General features: G+C 48.3%; 1 long non-coding RNA gene across 1 annotated transcript in view; it reads right to left on the bottom strand.

Annotated features, from left to right (window-relative positions):
• Window positions 1-4,917: 4,917 nt before the first annotated feature.
• The window catches only part of LOC116095700, a 16,217-nt gene continuing 9,139 nt past the window's right edge, over window positions 4,918-11,995 (bottom strand). The window contains exon 2 of the long non-coding RNA XR_004120701.1: window positions 4,918-5,935. This is a non-coding gene — a long non-coding RNA (uncharacterized LOC116095700). The remainder of the gene's footprint in view (window positions 5,936-11,995) is intronic.

Genomic DNA, 11,995 nt, shown 5'->3' with positions numbered 1-11,995 from the left:
CCTCCCCTCCTCCTCTTCCTCTTCCCCTCCTCCTCTTCCTTCTCCCTCCTCCACTCCCTCCTCCTCTTACTCCCCCCTTTCCTCCTTCTCTTCTTTCTGGTTGCCCCAGAGTGGAGAGAGTCCACACATAGAGTGATCCTGCCCTCAGTAACTGCAATTGGTAAATACAGATGCAGACAGTCAATAGCTAGGCAGAAGAGACATAGGTGGGATTTAGGATTCCTGAGCTTGGGATCAGAGCAGGGAGGAGGAGAAGAAGAACATGCAGGAGGAGCAAGAAGCCACGATGGGTTAGCTAAGCCATAAAAAAACATGGCCCTGTGGACTAGCCAACTGGAGTTAAGAGCAGCCAGATGAAACATAGTAAGTAATAAGAAATAACAGAGTTATTGATAGGAAAGTAGATTCTAGCAGCATAAAGGGAAGCCAGCTGCCCATCTTGTGCTGCTTAAGGCTGTAAATACAAAAGCTGTGTGTGTGTCTTTCATCAGGGGACTCAATAATCAAGGAGGGGTAGAAACCCGGGCCGGGGTTTTAATACACTCTACTACATGGGCCTTCATCTCCCTACCAAGGCCTTCACGTCCTTGTTTGCAAGCATTCGTACCTCTACATGTATGATGAAGCTGTACTACTCCAGGGCTGTTCTGTTTTTAAAATGAATTATCCATTACAGATCTGTGAGGAAGAGCATTATCAACATCAAGTGTCTTCCTCTATGGGCTATGGGGCTGCTTCAGACTATCCACAGCAGCTGACTGTGTCCTAGGTGTGGGTGTAGGGCTGCTTCAGACTGTCCACAGCAGCTGACTGTGTCCTAGGTGTGGGTATGGGGCTGCTTCAGACTATCCACAGCAGCTGACTGTGTCCTAGGTGTGGGTGTGGGGCTGCTTCAGACTGTCCACAGCAGCTGACTGAATTCTGGTAACTTTTCAGTGGATGTATAAATGCTAGAGCCCTCAGAGGTTGGGTGAGTTGCTGGTTGTTGCTGGTAAAAAAGAAGAAGAAAAAGAATTAGATATCCTGGCAGCGAAGATCAAACTTGCCCAAGGAACTCGATGCCCCAGTGAGCAGGAAGCAGTCTATCTAAACATTGCCCCCTTTCAGACCCCTGACTTTCTCCAGGGATCTCTCTCTCCTTTCCTCTCTATCTTTCTTTCTCTCTTACCTAGTGTTGGGGGGTTGAAAGAGTGGAAGAAAGAAGAACCCACAAAGCAGCCAAAGAGAGCCACACCCCACCCTCCAGCTGGCATTGTTCAGCTAGAAGTTGCTGAACATTATTAACCCATGTACTGTGTCTTAAGTTTGAGATCTGTGACCTCATTACTGGTTTTGATCCATCTAATGGGGACGAGTCCTGGTGTTGCTATCTTCATGTGTCGTAAGTGTATGGAGTAACTAACGCTTGTGGAGATTTTTAACTTTGTAACTTGTATTAATACTATTTTAAGGCATTTCATTGTGACTATTCCATATATGTACCCCAAGTCTACCTCTCCTGCTACTCTTTCATAGTTTCTAAGACATCAGATATGTGTGTGTCTGTGTGTCTAAGATATATGCATGGATGTGCAGATGTGAACTCAGAAGCCAGAAAAGGACATCCTGGAACCTCCCTTGAGACTTAATCCCCAACTGTGCCTGAAGCAAAGCTGGCAGCCAGCAAGCCCCAGCAACCTCTTTATGTCACCTGCTGCATACAGCGCTGGGTGATGGGCACATACTGGCCACACAGGGACTAGGATGAAGAGTCAAGTCTTCATGCTTGCAGAACAGGTGCACTGCCCACTGAGCTATCCGCAGTCCCTCCATAACCCATCCTTTTAGCTAATTCTATGTCTTTAGTTCTATAGATCCTTTCTTCTTCATGCCTCCTCTGCCACTAATCCTGCTCCGTGCACATTTCAGACCTTTCGTTTTCTTCTCTCAAGGTTCGAGCAGAATCTTTGCAGTGCTTAACATAAACAGGCTTCCTGTTTTACCTTCAGCGTCTGTTAGGTTTTGTTTGATTTGGTTGGGTTGGGGGCTTGGGGTGTTATTGTTGCTTTATTGTTTTTTGAGGCGTCTTAGTCAGGGTTTCTATCCCTGCACAAACATCATGACCAAGAAGCAAGTTGGGGAGGAAAGGGTTAATTCAGCTTACACTTCCACATTGCTGTTCATCACCAAAGGAAGACAGGACAGGAACTCACAGAGGACAGGAACTTCAAGGCAGGAGCTGGTGCAGAGGCCATGGGTGTGCAGTTTACTTCCCCTGGCTCGCTCAGCTTGCTTCCTTATAGAACCCAGGACTACCAGCCCGGGGATGGCATCACCCACAATGGGCTGGGCCCTCCCCCAATGATCGCTGGATCTCATGGAGGCATTTCCTCAAGGGAGACTCCTTTTTCTCTGATAACTCCAGCTTGTGTCAAGTTGACACACAAAACCAGCCAGTACATGAGGCATTTAAAGATCTGTCTTTATTTTTTAATTTTTAATTTTTTCTTTGGATGTGCAAATTCAGGTGCCTGTAGAAGAAGGCATCAGATCCCCTGGAACTGGAGTTACAGGGAAGTTGTAAGCCACCTGCTGAGTGTGATGGAATCTGACTGGAGTCTTCTAGAAGAGAGGCAAGCCATCACTCAGCTGTTTTATTTTATTTTATTTTATTATTGAGACAGCGTCTCGTGTAATCCAGGCTGGCCTCGACCTTGCTATATAGTCAAGAATGACCTTGAACTCCTGATCCTCCTGCCTCTACTGCAGGCATTAGGATCACAAACATGGGTCTTCTTCCTCTATCATCTTGAAGTGAAACAGTGTCATTGTGGTAACTGTTCAAACATCCTTGGCTCTAATAAAGTAGCTGTGTGGTGTCTGTATTGATCCATGTTCATGTGTGGTGTCTGTATTGATCCATGTTCATGTGTGGTGTCTGTATTGATCCATGTCCATTCTCACTGTAGATGCAGTTTCCTGCTTCTTTGTATAGCTGGTGATTCCAGGTTGCAGTGAGAGCACAAACTCTGTCTGATCGTGTCTTAGATGCTGTGTGTTCTGTTAGCATTGTTTAGCTTCATTCTAAGGCATAACTGAGTCATCTGGAAAGATTTTAGTTCCTTGGAGGGATTCTCTAGGCCCATTTAAGTTGGGCAGGAGCAGCCTTCTCCTGGGACTTATATTCCACTCCACCACAGCAACGATTGCCTGAAGACTGCCCAGAGTTCTAGGCAGTACAGGTTGAAAATCTCTTATCTTAAATGTTCTGGATCAGGTGTTTCAACTTTTATATGTTTTTCTTTTGTTTTGTTGTTTGAAACATCTGTATCTCCAAGAGGGACAGAAACTGATCCACATGCAGAAACTACTCCTGTTTTTCTAAGGACCTTATACTCACAGCCTGCAGATAAATTGTATAGTGTGCGCGCCTGCAAGTATGTATCTGCATCTACACATACATGTGTGTGGCACACCTGTGATTATGCATATGAAGGTCAGAAGTGGATACTATGTATCTGTTTGTATCCCTGTCCATTTAACTCATGTTTCCTGGGGAACCAGTAACTTATTGACTTGGGTACACTGGCCAGCCAGAGAACCCCAGGAATCTACTTGTCTCTACCTCCCAAGTGCTGGGATTAAAGGTGCACACTACCACGCCAAGCTTTTTTATGAATGTGCTGGGGATAATACTTGGGTCCTTGTGCTCCTTGTGGTCCTAAAGTGTGCAAGCACTTTACCAGCTGAGCTGTCACCCCACTTGTACATACAATTTTCTTTAATAGTTTTGTATATAAAACAAAATTTCATCTTGTGGTGATGAAAAAAATCCAATTGTAGCAATATGTCAGTGGCTAAATTGTTTCAGATTCTGAAGTATCTTGAGTTTCAGATTGTTAAGGGGTAAGAGTGCTCAAGCACATAAGATTTTCCCACTGTTGCTGGTCGGAATGACTCTGCAGCTCTTGTCTCCACACAGGGCAGTCACTTCACACATGTGCTCCACTGTACAGCTGGAAGTTGGAAAGGGCATCAGGTCTCACACACATACACACACATGCAAGCACATACACACACATACATAAACACATACACACACACAAGCACATACACACACATAAACACACATACACACACATACACATGCATACATATACATATACACACACACATACACACTCACCGTGCTCAGGGTCCCTGCTCTGCAGCTGGGCTGACCTTGCCTGTTCTCAGACCCCCCCAACTCTATCTGCTCAATTCATGAGCACCCCAAAGTGCTAATTGGTCCTTCCCTCCCTGGACTGTGGCTTAGACACATTAGGTCAGGTTCCATGTTCTTCACATTTAGGTGGATTGTCCCTCAGTCCTGCTTTGGAGGTTCTTGACGAGGAACAGCTGGAAGCTGTCGTCTGTGCTTTCCAGTCCCATAAGATGTCAGCGTTTGCTGGATGTCCTGATGGTACCGCTTAATAAGTTGCCCATTGCTGCTCCCAGTGGGAGTCCCACATCATTAACTAACGCCAGACCTTCCCATCATCCCAGAGGTGCTGAGCTAGGTCTGTTCAAGGTACCATTAGCAACTCAGACCTGAACATCCAGCAATTAAGGTTGTTAGTGGTGAAGGCCTGAGAGCAGCTTGCCAGCAAGGCAGTCCCTATCAGAGAAGATCTTAGGAGACTGCCCTCAGCTGCCCCTTTGCACATCCCAAGCCGGGTCCAGAGGGTCTCACACTACTGCAGAGATTGGGTGTGCTGATTTTTCAGACCCTCTCCCTCGGTGGCTGTAAGTTTATAATTACCCACTTCTTTCCAGGGGAATTGAAACTGTTTTCTGATTCACCCCTGAGTTGAGGGGAGGGAGGCGGGGCATCCAGAATCAGACTTATTCCTGGAAGGTGCTGGATGACTCCTGGAGATTAAATAATGACCTCTGATGCATGTTTAATATCTGTTACGGGTAAAATTAATACCCTGTTTAATATTAATAGCAGAGATGTGCGTCTCTGGGGCTGTTAATCTTCCACCTTCCCACAACATCAGGTATAAAAATAGCTCCTGTGATTAGCCAGGTGGGCACAGATGGGTGGGTGCTGTGAGGGAGGAGAAGGGAATGGGGGTCCTTGTGGAAATGATGACTCCCAAACATTTTAAACTCACCCGATGTCAGAGGGAGAGTGTTTTCTTCCAAATGCAGATGTTTTCCAAACTTCATTCATGAGTTCATCCATATTCCACAAATACTGGCTGAAGACTTCACAGACGCCAGTCTCCACACCATGTCCCCTTCCTAGCCTTGCCCAGGAGGATGGCGTAGTCATGGCCCCACATGAAGGATGACATTCACTGGGACTTCCAGCCCAACAGACAAGAAGGCAGAGATGGTGCAGGGAGATATTGTCTGGAGAATATCTGAAGCCAGAGAGGGTACTTTTAACTTTGGCCTCTTCAGAGCTATTCACCCAAGGCTTCAGGACTTTCATCATCACAGAAAAATGTCAGGAAATAGGTTGGAAGGGAGAAGAGATCACGAGAAAGCCAAAGTCCATACGGCAAGCTTTGGGCCCTCAGTCCATATTCCAAGGGACGACCTGAAGAGTTCTCCTCCCTGGCAGCAGCTGAGGTTTTTAACGATATTCATCAAACAGAGAAAGCCTATAACATGCCAGACACCATGCCAGATACTAAGACCAAAGACGGGCTCAGCTCTGCCTGTGACAGTTCACAGTGTATACGCTGCCAGGACAGACGGATGGCAGACCTACAGACAGGTCACCCACAGGAAACTGTATGACTCATGTCGACTGCTTGGAGGAGCCAACAAGACGTGAGCAGGTAAGGACAACTCAGGACTTCTCCAAGTGATCCCTGACAAGGTCTACCTGGGGATCCTCAGCAAGAGAAGCCAGCTCCTGGTCCCTCACTGCAATGGAAGCTTCGGGAAGAGCTGTGGGTACCTGAAAATGAACAAGGGTTGGGGTGAGAGGAGGGAACCCCAGGTGCCTGTCAGCAGGCATTCCTCCCCAGAGAAGTCACTGGAGCAAATGGCTCCAGCCCTTCATGCTTCCAGCCCTCCCTCCCTCAGCTCAAGACTAAAACCTAGGAGTGGATGAAGAACGGGGGAGTCCAAATGCCTGGCGAGGAGGGACTTACTTTTCTTGCTCATGTGACCATTTTAAGTATTGCTATCCCACAACACACACACACACACACACACAGGGTAGGGAGTGCTGTCGGAACAGAGACTGTGCAGCTACTAGAAGATTCACTAGAATTGAGGCAGAGTTCCTGACACTGGAGCAAGCAGCAGAGAAAGCATCTAGGAAATGGGACAGTGTGGGCATGGGTGCCCCCCTACCTCATGCATGTGTATGTCTTCCCAGAAGAAACGAATGCCACATGGTGGAGGAGAGTAAGCCAACGCTAACATAAACACACTCACAGCTCACACACACAATGACGCAGCAGAAAAGCCCCATGTGTGAGATGGGCCACCAGAAGCAGAAGATACTAAATGACCAAAGAGAGAGGCAGACAGCTGTAGGAGCACATGGGGTGCAATGTTACAGATGTGTCTCGGAAAGAAGCACAGCAGGAGGATCCCGCATCCTGGTGGGAGGACTGGTCCAGGTGATAAACTGATAGGATGGACTGTGCCAAGAGAACACATTGGGGCTTTCTTCAAAGTGGTTTACTTGGCAGGTATCAGCTGGAGAAGGAGACGGGGGTGCTATGAAATGTTTGAGAGACAGTGCCAAAACTTTGCTCACCTTGTGAGGTTTGGGATGCATGTGACAGTCCTGGGACACACAATGGATGGATGGATGGATGGATGGATGGATGATGAATGGGCAGATGAAAGGTAGATCCATGGTAGAAGAATGGGTATACGGACAGGTGGAAAATGTATCTTCTTGAGCTTATAGTCTGTCCTTGTTCTTGAAAATACAATTTCACAGAATTACCATCCTGAACCCATATAGTGATATCAGGTCTGGGAAAAGGGTAAACTGGGCAAGCACTTGCCTCACAAACCACCACAAGGTACTCATGCTCAGAGCCAGGAGATATTGCACACGGTGACCGTCACCTGTCTTTCCCAATCTGTCCCTGTTGACTCACCTACACAGCTTTCCTGAAAGGTAAATGGGCCACTTTCTAGTGGTTGGAGCTTGGCTGAGATACTAGTGTAACACAAAGGCCACCAGCACCTCTAGTCCCAGCTCTAGTCTTCATCTCAGTGTGGACTATCATGTCAGCGTGAACCATCATATCAATGTGAACCCACTCAGTGCAAACCATCCCACTGTGAACCATCTCAGTGCATATCATCACAGTGTAAACTATCATGTCAATATGAACCAACCCAGTGTGAACCATCCTGTCAGTGTGAACCATGTCAGTGTGAACCACCCCAGTGTGAACCATGTCAGTGTGAACCATCCCAGTGTGAACCATCATATCAGTGTGAACCATCCCACTGTGAACCATCCCACTGTGAACCATCTCAATGCACACCATCATGTCAATGTGAACCATCCCAGTGTGAACCATCTCAGTGTGAACCATCATGTCAGTGTGAACCATCATGTCAGTGTGAACTATCATGTCAGTGTGAACCATCCCAGTGTGAACCATCATGTCAGTGTGAACCATCATGTCAGTGTGAACCATCATGTCAGTGTGAACCATCATGTCAGTGTGAACTATCATGTCAGTGTGAACCATCCCACTGTGAACCATCTCAGGGTGAACCATCCCAGTGTAAATGGAAGACTCTTCCTTCTCCCAGCTTTGGTTTCCTTCTGTGCTGACCTTGCAGATGCCCTGATCTAAATGGGGTTGAACAGAAACCCCGCAGTTCCCAGATCCTTCCTGGCAACCCTTCCTTTTAAAGGGTTTCTGCTGCCCACTTCCCACATTCCCTTCACCTGATGACTGTAGAGACATTTCCCCCTCCATCCTCGGCTTTGGGACTTAAAGAGGTGTAATGGTGAGCCACCCGATTCTGTCCCCGTCCTCATGGAGGAGTCACGTGGTAACAGCCGCCAAGCACATTTCACAACTGCTCTGAAGCAAAGTCCGTAGGCAGGTGGACCTGGACAGGTGTCCAAGCTGTCCAAATTCAGGAAAGCATGTTGGAAGGCGTTCTGGGCCACCCAGCCCAGAGACCCTCACCAGACCCACACCACACCATGTTGACAGTGGCAGCACGGAGTCCTTAAAAGCCCTTTGCTCTGCCGGCAGAGTTTATGTCTAGGCACGTGGCGGGGGATTGCAGCTGAGACTCATTGGAACCGAAGCAGCGGAGGGTGTGATTCTGTCTGTGACAGCCATGGGGCGAATCCTTGGAAGGCTGTGCATCCTCTGTTCTGATTTTTATACTTCACTTCCGATCCTGGCCAGATCCTGAGCTGTGAGGCGCCAGCTTCTCAGAGCTCATCTCATTAGGCCCCTGCCCCCAAGCTTGCATTTCAGGGCTTGGGAACAAGGCCACCCGCAGAGTCGAGTATTATAGCCCGAGGAGCCACCGACTCCAGCATCCCAGTGCTCCCCACCGTGCCAAACACACAAAATATTTTCATTGCTAAGCCTCTGAGCCTGGAGGGAAGCAAATTCACGCAAGCATGCTCCCAGCTTCTTCGGTGTCTCAAAGCTGGGAGAGACTGGGCTTACTTGCTAACAGGACCCATGAAGAGCCAAGGAACTTCCAGTCCTCTAACAAACATTTCCACCACCATGTCCACCACCAAAACTATCTCCACCTACCTCCAACTCCACCATCACCATCACCATCATTACCATCACCCCATCACCACCCTCACCTCCACCACCATCACCACCATCACCTCCACCACCACCTCTACCTCCACCACTATATTTGTCTCCACCACCATATTCATTTCAGGGAAAGAGAAGATGCTAATGCATCGTTCATGGGACCACAGCTCAGGATGCCAAGATTGAAACTCAACTGATTTCTGGTGACTGTGTGAGTTTGGGAAAGCCACGTAACATCTCTGTGCCTTTGTTTTCTCTCTTAATGTAGATGCTGTGTTAGCACCCATCTGGAATGTGGTCTGGAAACGTCTTGCTCAGCACAGCCCAGGGAATGTCCAGAGATGCCCATCACTGTGATTCTGACGGGTTGAGCCTTTGTTCCCCAGGGCTTGGCCAGCACTGACTGCTCCCCCACAGCCCAACCTCCCAGAGGCAGATGGAGAAGGAGCAATTAGCCTTCAGTAATAAAAGTACCCAGGCTGTCAGCTGGCCTGCCAGAGGGATTTATGAACTCTGCTGAAGCCTGAGCCGCCAGGAGAGGCTACCAGGGGACGCATCCCAGGTAAGAACAAAACAGCCCATCTGTCACCGCCAGGCCCTCCCCGGGGTAGGACATGAGTGAGTGCTGTCAAACCTTCCTGCACTGCCTGAGCCAGCCATAGCAGGCATGTGTGGCTTTCCTAATCAGGCAAAACAGGCAACAACCAGAGTCTTTCTGGGTTCTGAGGTAAGGCCACTCTTGCAGGAAGGAGGTGGGGACATGAGCACCAGACAGACTCAGGACTGCACCTCGGTTTTTTAAAACAAAGATTCATAATGGAGCATCATACATTTTTAAAGCTTCTTGTTCTATCTCAATGAATCACTGTCTCTACAGGTCCTGTGTTAGCAGGGAAGAAGTTTTCGTGGTACCTGTACATGCACGGTGCCTGAGGACCACCGGGGCTTCCCTTCTTCCTTCCTCTGCCCTGGAAGCTCTGATCCCTTTACCAAGGACCTCCATCTGTCTCTGACTCTCTCTTCATATCTCTTTGTCTCTCTGTTTCTATGTCTCTGTCTGTCTCTCAAAGCACACATAGGCACATGCACTCACACCCACATACACTTGCATACATTCACAGATGTGCACACATATGCAATCCACCCTCTGAGACATCCCTTCTGTAACAGAAACAGCATCTCAGGGTTTACCCTCAGTCCCTGCTTCCAGTTTAAAGAAAGCACCCTGGCTCAGCTCCACCCAGAAAGGACAATGGAACTGGACTTCAAGGATAGCGGTGATGTCTTCCCAGGCCTGGTCTTCTTCTCCACCTTCCCAGAGAAGAGCAAATTCAGGCCCGTCCACGAATCCTTTCCTCTGCTCACAGCCACAGAAGGCCAGTGCTGCCACATGCCCTCACCTGGACCTGCCGTATCCACAGAGGAAACAGGATGATGGGGCTGCTCGCATGCATCCCCAGTCAGAAAAGAAGAGAGTGAGCAGGAAATGGAATCAGGAAATGGAGTCCTTGGAAGAAAGCTGAAGGCACCCCCAGCAATGGGGAAGACTCTCTTGTTAAATGGGATAAGGAGCTGCCGTGGGACAGCCAAGTTCAGCAGCGCCCAGCTGTAGGATTTGGCAGAACCTGGGATAAGTGTCCAAGCAAGCTCGTTCAGTCGACAGGTTCTCCATGTCAGGAGTGAGGATTAAAAAGAAAAAAGACAATTAGAAAACATTGTAGCATGACCCCAGCCAGTTCTGAGGTTGAGGCGGGTTTATTTTTTCCCAGTCTGCTTTTATACCATTTTAATTACATGCAAGTAATAAGGTCAAGCAGTACAATAAACACAAATAGTGAAGGAACAATAAACAAAGGCAATAAACAAAGTCCTGTGATCACTCCCACTGTTTCTAAGGACTTATCAGGATGACCAAGATATCTGAGCCTACTTCCCTGCCCTGGCCCAAAGTCAGATTCCTGCCTAGTGGCCCCAAAAGCTCTCCACAGACAAGGCATCTTAGCTGTAGCTAAGGATGGATGGAATGGAGAGCCAACCCCAGAACCTGACTTATCTGGACAAACAGCCTGAAGGGGACTCCAGGAAGATCGTCTGGAAAGAGCTGTATCTGCTCTCAGGGACATAGCTCCTCTGCATACCCCCAAAAGCCCTGCCTACGAGGGTGGTAGACACAGCCAGAGACACATGCAGCCATAGCCAATGACAACAGACACAGACAAGGACAAGGACATGGCCATAGCTACAGTCACAGCCACAACCACAGTCACAGCCACAACCACAGTCACAGCCACACTCACAGTCATAGACACAGACACAGACACAGTCACAGCCAAAGACACAGACACAGTCACAGTCACAGCCACAACCACAGTCACAGCCACACTCACAGTCATAGACACAGTCACAGTCACAGTCATAGCCACAGACAAAGACACAGACACAGACACAGTCACAGTCACAGTCACAGTCACAGACACAGACACAACCGCAGTCACAGACACAGTCACAGTTACAGCTACAGTCACAGACACAATCCCAGACAGTCACAGACATAGTCACAGACAGTTATAGTCACAGACAGTCACAGACACAGACACAGACAGACACAATCACAGACACAACCACAGTCACAGCCACAACTACAGTCACAACTACAGCCACAGCCACAGCCATAGCCACAGCCATAGTCACAGACACAGACACAGACACAGTCACAGTCACAGATACAGTCACAGACACAGTCACAGTCACAGACACAGACACAATCACAGTCACAGACACAGACACAGTTACAGTCACAGTCACAGTCATAGACACAGACACAGTCACAACCACAGCCACAACCACAACTTCAGTCACAGACACAGTCACAGTCACAGACACAGACACAGTTACAGTCACAGTCACAGTCACAGTCACAGCTACAGTCACAGACACAATCCCAGACAGTCACAGACACAGACAGACACAATCACAAACACAACCACAGTCACAGCCACAACTACAGTCACAGCCACAGTCACAGCCACAACTACAGTCACAGCCACAGTCACAGCCACAGTCAAAGCCATAGTCACAGACACAGCCACAGTTACAGTTACAGTCACAGACACAGACACAGTCACAGACAGTTACAGTCACAGTCACAGACACAGACACATACACAGTCACAGTCACAGTCACAGACACAGACAGACACAGACACAATCACAGACACAACCACAGTTACAGTTACA

This window comes from Mastomys coucha, unplaced genomic scaffold (genome assembly GCF_008632895.1).
Source record: "Mastomys coucha isolate ucsf_1 unplaced genomic scaffold, UCSF_Mcou_1 pScaffold18, whole genome shotgun sequence".
NCBI classification, from domain to species: Eukaryota; Metazoa; Chordata; class Mammalia; order Rodentia; family Muridae; genus Mastomys; species Mastomys coucha.
Note: the sequence above shows the minus strand (reverse complement) of the source record. Positions and strands in the feature narration are given on the sequence as shown.